This window comes from Pelobates fuscus, chromosome 3 (genome assembly GCF_036172605.1).
Source record: "Pelobates fuscus isolate aPelFus1 chromosome 3, aPelFus1.pri, whole genome shotgun sequence".
Classification (NCBI taxonomy): Eukaryota; Metazoa; Chordata; class Amphibia; order Anura; family Pelobatidae; genus Pelobates; species Pelobates fuscus.
Window position 1 is genome coordinate 171,163,696 of NC_086319.1, and position 9,616 is coordinate 171,173,311.

Genomic DNA, 9,616 nt, shown 5'->3' on the forward strand with positions numbered 1-9,616 from the left:
ACGCAAACACACACTGCATCCCCTATAAACACACTACATCCCTTACACAAATTGCACACATAAAACATCCCCAACTCATGGATGGGCCATGTAGGTGGATTTATGGGTGGGCATTGTAGGCATACTCACGGTCAAGCTCTGGGTGCCCAGACCTTGAGCTGTGTAAGGGGCCCTAAAAAATGGAGCTGCTTCCTGTTCGTTAATTGTTGTGAGCACTGTTAAAAACAGTCTCCAGAGAGCCTCTTCTACACCAGACCTGTGGAGCCAGACTGAGCCCATCATCAGCCTCTTGTCCTCATCTGGTGGTAAGTAGGCAATCCAATATATTATTAGTGGCACTAATTTCTAATTTACCTCACATTAAATGGATACTATAGTCACCAGAAGCTCTACAGCATAATGTAGTGGTTCTGGTGTCTATAACCTGTGCCTGTAGGCTTTTTAATGTAAACACACTGTCTTTTCAGATAAAAGACACTTTGTGAAGACTGGCATGAGCATATGGGCGGGGCATTGGGATGTCACATGGTGGGAAGGACATATGAGGGTGGGGGGGGGGCAAAAATCCTTGCACCGGCCCTGACAACAAGTGGTAACACTTGAAAACCTCCATAAGGCCACCCTATCGGAAGACACCTACAAAGAAATCTTGGAAGCTCGGAGGAACCTCAGACATCTAGTCGCACAGGGCCTCCTCCGAACCATTCGAAAATCCCATAGACATTTCTACGAATACTCTGATAAATGCGGGAGACTCCTGGCCAGACGATTGCAGCGGGAACAGAGACTCTCACACATCGCTAAAATCCGCGACCGGACCGGCAAGGTCACCCAACTGCCTGACGGAATAGCGAAGGCCTTCTACCAATATTACACAGACCTCTATAATATACCAACGGCACAGGAGGCAACTGCACAAACTAGACGCGAGACCAAAATCGCATCCTACCTGGAACAACATGTGTCCCGAACCCTTACAGAGGAACAGAGGACTGCAATGGAAGAGCCTATCACCCTGGAGGAACTCAAACTGGCTCTTAAGATCGCCAAGGCCCACAAGGCACCTGGCCCAGACTGCCTCCCCGCAGCATATTATAAAAAATTCCAAAACATTCTGCTACCACACCTCCTATGTAGCCTTAACCACCTACTTGACGGCAGCCACCTACCGAGAGACACGCTGGCGGCCACCATCTCACTCATCCCAAAAGACGGAAAGGACTTAACGAACTGCTCCAGCTACAGACCAATTTCCTTACTCAATGCAGACCTGAAATTGTTCACCAAAGTGTTGGCCATGCGGGTCGGGCGTGCACTGACGGACCTGGTACACGCGGACCAGGTGGGATTCGTCCCTGGCAGGGAGGCACGCGACAATACCACCAGGGCCCTTAACGTGATCCACATGGCGGTGGGCAGCCGGCGGGGCACCCTTCTCCTCTCGACCGACGCTGAGAAGGCATTCGACCGGGTGGACTGGCAATTCATGCTGGCAACGCTCCGCGCGATGGGATTCGGGCCACACATTTTGACATGGATAACCTCCCTTTACACAACGCCCACAGCTCGTCTGCGCATCAACGGTGCCCTGTCGCAGCCGTTCAACATCCACAATTGCACGAGACAGGGGTGCCCCCTGCCCCCCCTCCTGTTTGCCCTCTCCCTGGAACCTTTCCTGGGGGCGGTCAGACGGGACGGGGGAGTAACGAGCTTCACCTGTAACGGACTGGAACAGAGAGTCGCAGCCTACGCAGATGATCTCCTCTTTTTCCTCGCCAACCCACTCATCTCACTACTAGCAAGCTTCCGGGAATATGGACATCTCTCCAACCTAAAGCTCAATACAGATAAATCAGAAGCCTACCCACTCAACCTACCCGCCACAGACACAACCCACCTCCGAGCTCAATACCCATTTAAATGGTGCGTAGACAAGATCAAATACTTAGGTATCTGGCTCACCGGAGACACAACACGCCTCTACCAAGAGAATTTCATACCCATTCTCCGCACGCTGCAAAAAGATATGATGACCTGGGGTGGCCTTTGTGTCTCGTGGTTCGGGAGAATCAATGCCCTGAAGCTAAACTTGCTCCCGCGACTCCTCTACCTATTCCAAACTATCCCAATAACGAAACCCCGAGCCTTCTTTCAGGCGCTCAACACTGTAATAATAAGATTTGTATGGAAAACGGGACGGCCCAGAGTAAACGGGGCACTCCTGTCTCTGCCCAAACAAATGGGGGCTTGAGACTCCCCTCGATAGTTCACTACTACAGGGCCACCCACCTACTACGGCTGGTGGACTGGCACACTTTAAGTCCAGATAAAATATGGCATGAACTGGAGAACAACCAAGTGGCCCAGAAGCTACCTTCCGCAGTATGGACGACGCACCCCCCCAGGGATCCTAAAATGAACCAAAACCCGTTTATTCGGGCCACGATGAAGATATGGATAGCCACCCGACTGACTGACGGGCTCACCATGACGCCAGGCCCCCTGACCGCTATAACCCATAACCCTGACATCGCAGGAGGCCTGCGACCTGGAGATGTGGCAGGCCCCGGGGGCACAGACTGGATCCATGAAGCACCTATGCTCCGCTGCGAGACTGAAACCATTAATGGAGCTGATCCCAGAAGGCACCATTTCACTAATGGACAGGTTCCGCTACCATCAGATACAGCACTTTCACCGGACCACGACAGGCAAACATTTGTTCCATAGGGAACTAACCGCCTTCGAACACATGTGCGTAGCCAGAGATCGACCACTGAGGGGAATCACGCTCCTCTACTCCATGCTGCTCACAACCACACCACGTGCACCACCGCGGTACATGTCTCGCTGGGAACAAGCTACAGACCAAACAATAACGGACCAACAATGGGAAAAGATACACATATTAGCACACCAGGGTACAATCAGCTCGAAAATCCAGGAACTTAATTACAAAATTATGGCCAACTGGTACAGGACCCCAGCCAGATTACATCGCATGAATAGCGAACTCCCTGACACCTGCTGGAGATGCGGAGCCGAGGGGGGAACGGACATCCACATCTGGTGGTCGTGCACCAAAATCAGGCAGTACTGGAAGCAAATTCATTCCAAAATCAAGAGCATAGCAGACCCGGAGCTGCCATTCCAGCCCCTACCAATGCTACTCCACCACACCCCACTTCCCATCACCGCCTACAAACGTTCACTTACCAAACATTTACTTAATGCAGCGAAATCCCTCATCCCAACTAAATGGCGCTCGGCGGAGCCACCGACTGTGGAGCAATGGATGGACCGGGTAGAGGACATATATAGCATGGAATCCCTCACTGCATCGCTGCACGGCACAGGAGACAAATGCGCTATCACCTGGTTCCCTTGGTGCACCTTTATAGCCCGAAGACAGACCACAGCAGCCGGGGGCGGACACCGCCCAGAAGTGGGGAACTAGGGAGGCACTGGACCCCACCCCACCCAACCCCCCTCACAGAGGCTACAAAAGATACAGACACCCTTACACCCTTACACCCTTACACCCCAGCCCCCCTTCTTTTTTTTTTTTTTTTTTTTTACTTTACTTCCTCTTCTTCTCAATCCCTGTCCCCCCCCCCTCTGCTCCCCTGCCCTCACCCCCTCCCCACTCCGTCCTTCCCTCCAGTCGGGGGGCAACACACCCTGCGGGGACGAAGTGGGGGCACAGAAGGAGGAGAGAGCCCACGGTCCCAACAGGCGCACATATAGGGAGCACGATGAGAACGGGGCACACCAGAGGGGAGCAACCGGGCGAGATGACCCACCGACGACGGACCCCTAGACCGGGAACCAGGGCTAGGACTTGGACCACCACTAGGACATGAATCCAAAATGATGCACTAAGCCATGACTGATAGCTGGGACAGACAGACGCAATCAGCCAGGTAGCTTGACCAGACCAGATATACACACAGTCAACTGTAAATCGAGCCAAGAGGCGAACCCTTATGCTACCCCACTTATCACTCACATATACCCGACGGCTCCCTACGCCCGCAACACGTAACGACACTCAAGTAACCTACAGCCCATGAAAACTATTTTACCAAAATTGACGAAGTAGCGAAGACCTACCCCATACCACTAACCTATCCCCTGACGTTCACCATTATACCGAACATATAACCTATACCTACTCGCTTAGTTCAAGCCACTGTTTAACCTGAAGACATCATGCCACAACAATAGATGATAACCAAGAAGCCGGCTAGCAGTTAAGCGGACATATCTATTGAGAGTTATACCGTATTATATGATATAGTTTGTTATTAATTATTAGACCAGTATGTTTACCATAAAATGAGGCCTACAGTAAATCTGGGATGATATACATTGCATTGGGCCATACCCGTTATGTGTGAAACCTACTGTCTCCCTTTTCTCATTCTGTACCCCATACACTTTTATGTCTCAATAAAAAAAAAGTGATTGACAAAAAAAAACATAATTCCTATCATACTGAACAGAACTCCCACATCCCCAGATAGCTTGGATCTGAGTGCTCACTATATCCGAACAGCGCTCAGATCCCATGAACACAGTCAAATCGCCATTGGGTTAAACCACAGCAAGGGCTGATGAGAGACAGAGGAGGGGAAAAACAGCAAGTTCCACTGGTCTGGCAGTGTCCCTGGGACAATGCCCTGCTGGAGAACAATAGACAGGAAACGGGGGAGGGGCACACCTTCCCATGTATTCAAAGGGGCAGGAAAAGTGTTTAAAAATCCAATAAGCCCAAATAAGTTTCTTAAAGGGCAATATTCAGGGGCCATAGTCACAGGGCAGGAGGCTGGCAAACAGGCTTCTCCAAGTTCCTGTACTGCGGTGCGCACTGCTCCGCTCGGCCACACTACACAGAATGCCTGGCAGGAGGGAGCGCTGTGTGCCCACTTCTTGCCGTTCACTCTATTCTAGTGCCCCCCGGGACATTTGTGCCGCCTTATGGACGCGCTGGCCCACCTCATTATCAGTGTTACCAGTGATTATCGGCCGATATTTACCAAAAATATGAATATCGCCCAATATGAGCAAAACCGATAATCGGTTGATCCCTAATATTAATACCTTGGATAAGATTATGAGTGGGAGAAGTATTAAACCTTTCTCTTCTTTAGTCTCTGAATACAATATTCCAAATTCTGAAATATTAAATTATTTAAGGATCAAGTTGTATTTATCAAAATATATGTTTAACCCCTTAAGGACACATGACATGTGTGACATGTCATGATTCCCTTTTATTCCAGAAGTTTGGTCCTTAAGGGGTTAAGGGATCAGATAGACAGTGTAATCTTATGAAACAAGTGTTTGACCCAAAGGTTAAAGTAAAGATACTGGCCAAATGTTATGATTTAGTAATGATAACCCTATTGGAGGAAAAATCTAAGGTAATTCTAAAATGGGAAAAGGAATTTACCCCTTAAGGACCAAACTTCTGGAATAAAAGGGAATCATGACATGTCACACATGTCATGTGTCCTTAAGGGGTTAAGGGGACACTATAGTCACCAAAACAACTTTAGCTTAATGAAGCAGTTTTTGTGTATAGATCATGCCTTTGGTGTATCTTTGCTCAATTATCTGCCATTTCTGAGTTAAATCACTTTTGTTTCTGTTAATGCAGCCCTGGTCACACCTCCCCTGGCTGTGACTCACACAGCCTGCATGAAAAAAAAGATGGTTTCACTTTCAATCAGAGAGTAACTTACTTTAAACGCTCTCTAAATTTAATTTTAATCGCATACAGGAGACTCCTGCAGTGTTGTGCAAGTTAGTAACAGAGCAGGAGATAAGAAATTCTCAATTGAACAGAATTAGCAATAAAAGAAGTGTAAACATTAGATGACTCTTTAAGTGTTTAGGAAAGCAATGGAAGTCACATGCAAGGAGGTGGGACCAGGGCTGCAATAAAAAGTGATTTAACTGCTAAATGGCAGATAATTGAGCAGTGAGACTGCGGGGGCATGATCTATACACCAAAACGGCTTCATTAAGCTAAAGTTGTTTGGTGACTATAGTGTCAATTTAATGTTAAAATCAATCTTAACGAATGGTGTAAAGCATTAGTTGGAGTCAATAAACATATTCACAATTTATCATTGAGAGAAACCTTCTATAAAGTAAGCAATAAATTGTATCTGATGCCTATGAGATTAGCCAAAATCAACCCAAATACTTCAAGATTTTGTTGGAGATGTGGAGTTGCAATAAGTAGCTACCGTGTTTCTCCGAAAATAAGACCGGGTCTTATATTAATTTTAGTCACAAAAAACACACTAGGGCTTATTTTCACGGTAGGGCTTATTTATTTACAGTACCGGTATGTACATTGAACCCCCCTTTAATGAATCCACCCCCCCCTTTAATGAATCCACCCCCTCTAATTAATCCACCCCCCCTTTAACCCCTTAAAGGGACACTCCAGGCACCCAGACCACTTCTGCTCATTGGAGTGGTCTGGGCGCCAACTCCCACTACCCTTAACCCTGCAACTGTAATTATTGCAGTTTTTCATAAACTGCAATATTTACATTGCAGGGTTAACTCCACCTCTAGTGGCTGTCTATAAGACAGCCACTAGAGGTCACTTCCTGGGTTCTAGCACAGGTTTCCTGTGCTAGAGCGTCGCTGGACGTCCTCACGCTGTGTGAGGACCTCCAGCGTCGCTCAAAACCCCATAGGAAAGCATTGAAATTATTTTTCAATGCTTTCCTATGGGGAGACGTAATGCGCATGCGCGGAATTTCCGCGCATGCGCATTAGGTCTCCTCGGCCGGTGAGCGAGATTAGTCTCGCCCACCGGCCGACGTAAACACTAGGAGGAGCGTCGCGGAGGCGGAGACAGCGGCGAGGGACATCGCCGCTGTCCCAGGTAAGTCACTGAAGGGGTTTTCACCCCTTCAGTAACCAGGGATTGGTGGGTGGGAGGGAGAGGGACCCTCCAGTGCCAGAAAAACGGATCGTTTTTCTGGCACTGGAGTTTCCCTTTAAGGACCAAACTTCTGGAATAAAAGGGAATCATGACATGTCACACATGTCATGTGTCCTTAAGGGGTTAATAAATCTACCCCCGTCTAATTAATCCACCCCTCCTTTAATAAATCCACCCCCCCTCTAATTAATCCACACCCCTCTAATTAACCCCTTAAGGACCAAACTTCTGGAATAAAAGGGAATCATGATATGTCACACACGTCATGTGTCCTTAAGGGGTTAATAAATCTACCCCCGTCTAATTAATCCACCCCTCCTTTAATAAATCCACCCCCCCCTCTAATTAATCCACACCCCTCTAATTAACCCCTTAAGGACCAAACTTCTGGAATAAAAGGGAATCATGATATGTCACACACGTCATGTGTCCTTAAGGGGTTAATAAATCTACCCCCGTCTAATTAATCCACCCCTCCTTTAATAAATCCACCCCCCCCTCTAATTAATCCACACCCCTCTAATTAACCCCTTAAGGACCAAACTTCTGGAATAAAAGGGAATCATGATATGTCACACACGTCATGTGTCCTTAAGGGGTTAATCCACCCCCCCTTTAATAAATCCACCCCCTCTAATTAATCCTCCCCCTCTAATTAATCCCCCCTCTAATTAATCCACCCCCCTTCTAATTAATCATCCACCCCCTCTAATTAATCCCCCCTTCTAATTAATCCACCACCCCTTTAATTAATCCACCACCCCTTTAATAAATCCACCCCCTCTAATTAATCCAGCCCCCCCTTTAATTAATTCACCCCCCCTTTAATTAATTAAGTTCCAGACATAAAATATCTACTCACATTTCAAAGATGCCTTCCTTGCCCGCCGAGTCCAACCACTGGGTGCCTCACCGCCCGGAAATGGATCCTTCCGCTGAAGATCCGTGAAGGCAGACGGACGGCGCTGCGCGCGTCGTCATCAAGTTGCGCGATGCCGCAGCCCGCAACGCTCGTCCCCCTCCTCCTCAATGAAGAAGGAAGTCCCGTCGGGCCACAAAGGTGCAATGCCTAGGTCTTATTTTCGGGGTAGGGCTTATATTGCAGCCCACCCCGAAAATTCAGCTAGGGCTTATTTTCGGGGTAGGGTGTATTTTCGGGGAAACACGGTACAAACACATTTGGTGGAGTTGCCTGAAAAGTAAAAAATTACGGGAACGGGCCTATGAGATTTTGATTGGTATGGATCAGATTAAAATAGAACGTAAACCTCAAACAGCCCTCTTGCATTTGTTCTGGCCCACCCTAAACAAAACTCAATACTATCTTTATTTCACAGCAATTACAATTTTAATAGCAAGAGATTGGAAACAACAACATGAAATACAATACTCTCAGTGGAAAGAACAAATTATTTATCAATTAAAAATGGAAAATGGCATGGGTTGGATAAATAATTCATCTTCCAAAAACAAAATAAGGGAACAATGTCTTCAAAAAGCACTAGCACTTTTATAATACAATTATAATACGCCTATATTATCACACAAATTTAAAAATGATAATTAAATCACTCTCTGAGAATCCAGCTTAGGGAAAGTCCTCTCAGACGCTTATGTAATGTTGGTTAAGTATATGTAATGTTTAATAAGGATGTATGTTGGATGTAATACATTGTACTGTTTGTATATTTATGCAATATAAAATTAATTTAAAAAAAAAATTGGAAGCCAGGTAGAAAAGAAAAGAATAGATAAAAAAAAAAGTAAAATGGCACACTCACAGATGGAAGTACCAAAATACCTTTATTAAAACAATATAAAATATCCACAATGCGTTTCACCAACAAGGCGTTATCAAATGGAGATAAAGTCTTGGCAGGGAAGGTTTTTTTTCATATGAAATACGAACATGACAGATTTGAAATTGGCACCTAAATGACATCATAATTGTGTAATTGACATTTTTCTTTTTAATTTATAATTGGTGTTTTAACAGTATTGTGAATAAGTTCCCATTGGCAGGGACTGCTTGTTACGATTAAGTGCAAAAAAAACACACATAATTTTACCATAGTTAGAAGCTTATTTTTTTTATATTGCACTATTAGTCTTTTCTTTTTACATACAGATTTAACGAATACCCAGATCTGACACTTTTTTAGAAGAATATTTCTGGACAGATTTGAGGCTATATCTACTGGCAAGTTTTATTGGAACTTTTATTGTATTATTCATATATTGGTCCTTTTTTTGCTTCTTATTATTTGTACCTATACATGGTCTATACTGTTTTGGTGCAACCTTATTTCCTCCTTTGTATAGTATTAAACTACCTGTTTAGATGACTGATCTCCCTCAAATTAAATTGAAAATGGGATTTTACTCATGTTTTCACCATCGCATTGCCAGTCACACTGCGGCTGGTGCCGCCTTCATGGCTGAGATCACCAATCTTGATGATCTCATTCAGTCCAAAACTTTCCCATAGGAAAACATTGGGAGACTATTGAACATGCAAGGCAAAATGCTGCACCAATTAGCATCTCCTCATATACAGTATCTCACAAAAGTGAATACACCCCTCACATTTTTGTAAATATTTTATATCTTTTACAGCCTGTAGTAAGTGTACAGCCTGTATAACAG